Genomic DNA, 3,259 nt, shown 5'->3' on the forward strand with positions numbered 1-3,259 from the left:
GAAATTCCTGAGCCTGAAGTTTCACAACGAACCGAGCTAATACTCGACTGCTAATTTCATTAGATCTGGCAAAGTGTTAATGCTACAAACTGGCCAACTTCTAAGACACGACCGCAGTTGCGCGACGACGCTTGTTCGGAGGATGAAACTCGAGGAAAATAATTATAATCGGATGAGATATTCCTTGGAAACGGAACAGCTGTATACCACGAGTTGTGGAAACTGTTTGCACGCTCGAGCACGCTCAAAAATGGATTCGACGAGTAAATGTGAGAGATTCGAATCGAAAGCGAGATGGAAGCGGAAATTGCTGGATTATTCGATTAGTAAAATCGTTCGCCTTCTTCTTTCCTCGTGAACGTTACGTGGAAACGAGTCGAATTTTCAATGAATGTTTGGATCATTATGATTTCTTGATCTTTTTTCCAATTGTTATAATATCTCGTTTCGTGATTTCATTCAAATGGAATATTTTATTACATTATTCTGAGGGATATCGCGTGATATTTTTATTAACGCAATGGAAGAAATGTTAAATTTATATTCGTGAATTAACGTGGACACGTATTGTTAAAAAGAGATGAGAATTGTAAAAATTTTCTTTCATCAGAAAAATCGAGATAAAATGAAAAAGGATAGAACGAAAGCAACTTATCAGTCATAAATTGATTATATTCGTACATTGTCAAGAGAGGATTCACAAGAAATTTTCGTTCGATGATAAAGAAGATTGAGATTGAAAATCAAAAAATGAAAAATTAATCACAAGTTAAAGTAAATTATAATCACAAATTAATATATAGGTTATGCATATTATAGAAAATTTCTTTTAACAACTTTTAACAAGAGTTTGAAGAGATTTTTATTAATTAAAGGAAAAAATTTTTCGATCCGGATCGTTTTCGTGCTTTTCAATTTTTAATTAGCAGAAAAGATTATCACTGCGAACGTGAATTTAATTCGAAAAAGAGATCGTAAAAGGGAAGTTGAAAGACGACTTGTCTAAGACTTCGTTTCAGATTATGCCACTGTAGATCTTCTTCTCTGGTTTTTCAAAACGACAAAGTAAAAATTTTATTGCCTCGTGCACTTTGCTTCGTACTTTACCTCGTACTTCTACGTAATCTTCCGCGCCTCGAAAGCGCATCCCGTTATGCGAAGTATACCCTTTTAAGTATCTTTCTGGAATCCAGAAGTTGGATAAGAAACGGAGGAAAATAAGAAGTTGCTTTCCACGACGTTTTACCACGAGGTTGGATGGCTTTAATTCGTGACCGAGTCGAAGAATGATAAATGGCGACACTCTTCTCAATTTTTTTCTTTTTTTCTTTCTCGCCTTTGTTTCGTCTTGCCGTATTCCTCTTTTGTGAAATCCAGTTTTCCTCGATTCGAAACGAGGAAAAAAGTTCCTTCCTAAGTTTTCTAAGTTTTTGAAGTAGCGAGAAAGTGTGTATTTTTATTCAAAATCCGCCGTAATTTCTTTCTTCCTCTCTGTTTTACAGAGAAACAAGTTGAGGGGGACGTGAATGTAAATTAAGAGGCAACGGGTAGAGGAAAAGTAACTAGTTTTCTCAACCGGTTAATTCTTTCTCTTTCTATCGAATCACAAATGATCGAAAAATGAAATGCTAGTGACTCTCAGACGTGAAGTATAAAAGTCCATATATAGTGGGGATAATTTTATGAACCAATCACTAATATGCTACTTACCTTCCATTATCGAATCACTCGATCAAAAAATGGAATGCTAATTATTTTCAGAATTAGAAAAATATAGCAGAAAAAATGGTTTCAATAATTTACAATCCATATAGTATGGATCGAATATTTCTGATTCATTATAATTGAGTGAAGTGAAAGAAAAGTAACTAGAAATCGTAGACTACAAAGTATGGAGATAGAGAATAACTAGAAAGACAAGTGTGACTGTAAATTGAAATGGTGGGGAGAGTCGCTAATTGATTCGACAGAGGTTGTATAGTTCGGTCTACGGCTATCGAAGCGCCCCGAGCGGTCTTCTTCCGCAAAGTATTCGATTGAAAAGTTTCGTACAGAACTTGAACCCATATTCTCGCTTCTTGTCACCGCCTCGATAGTTTGGGGTAACGTCAAAGTGAGCGACAATAGTGATTGTCGATAAGTGGAAACTTGGTGGAAATTGATAGAATTCTCTGATCGATGTGCAATGCAAGTTGATACATTTCAACAAATAGACAAATGTTTTTTTAAAATTCAATTCGACAATGAAAAATAAATTCGAAAAATCTCGAATTTCTCTTCGTTTCTCTCGATGATATTAGCATAGATCGATGCGAAATAATGTGAACAGTGTTTGGACAGGGAAGTTTCGAGGAAGTTTCGCAATGGTTGGAGGGGATTCGATGGAAAAAGTTGGGACTTCTGTTCGCGGTACCGGTACTCGAGTATTTGATAAACGATTCCTCTCTCTCTGGTCCGGTTTCTACCAGAAACTTTCGTTTTTCGAGCAGAACACGGAACGAACGGAGAGCCGGTGGTGGTAACTCGACTAGGAAACTCGTGCATTCGATTCATTTGCATGCGTTCCACGTACACGACACACGACTAGATTTTCACTTGGAATTTAAGACTCGATTTACACAGACGACACCGGTCATAATGTCGTTAGAGCTCGGTCACACTACATTTAAAGTGATAATCGATTTTCTTCAAAAACTCGTCGAGGATTTGGAGATTTTTCTTGAGGACGTGGTGTGTTTTCAGAATTACGAAATATTTAAACTATTAATATTCAATTTAAGCATTAATTTTTCTTTGAATTAATTAATTTCAAATTTCACTTCAAGTTCGCAGATGTGAAATTTGCAATTTATTTCCGCACGATCCAATCGAGTATTCGAAATGTGTACATGAAAGTGTGTGAATTACAACGTGAGATTCTTTTTTTTTCTTAAATATTTAATCTTCCATAAAACTTAACGATTAAACTGCATAATTTTCTAGATATCCACGGGATAAGAAATTGCGTTAAAAAAAGGAGGATTAGACTTTGCTTTAGACGTTGAAATATTCAATTTTCATGAAACAATCCTCTAACATTTTTTCCAATTTCATCCGCCATTTCGAGGCAAGGTTATACCGGCTCGAATTAATCATCATGAAAGAGGATTGGATAAAAATCTCATCCTCTCTGCCTATGGATCGCTGGTGTAAATCATATTTCTTTATATGTACGTCATACGTAAGGTACCTGAAATTCATTTACAAAAAAAAAAAAAAA

General features: G+C 35.5%; 1 protein-coding gene and 1 long non-coding RNA gene across 3 annotated transcripts in view; both read left to right on the forward strand.

Annotated features, from left to right (window-relative positions):
* The window catches only part of LOC102677019 (tyrosine-protein kinase Btk29A), a 164,585-nt gene that overhangs the window by 35,203 nt on the left and 126,123 nt on the right, over positions 1-3,259 (forward strand). The gene's annotated exons all lie outside the window — the stretch shown is intronic.
* Positions 1,791-3,188, forward strand: LOC116186227. The gene is made up of 2 exons (XR_004151181.1): positions 1,791-2,910; positions 2,983-3,188. It is a non-coding gene; the product is annotated as an uncharacterized LOC116186227 (long non-coding RNA).

This window comes from Apis dorsata, unplaced genomic scaffold, assembly GCF_000469605.1.
Source record: "Apis dorsata unplaced genomic scaffold, Apis dorsata 1.3 scaffold_517, whole genome shotgun sequence".
NCBI lineage: Eukaryota > Metazoa > Arthropoda > Insecta > Hymenoptera > Apidae > Apis > Apis dorsata.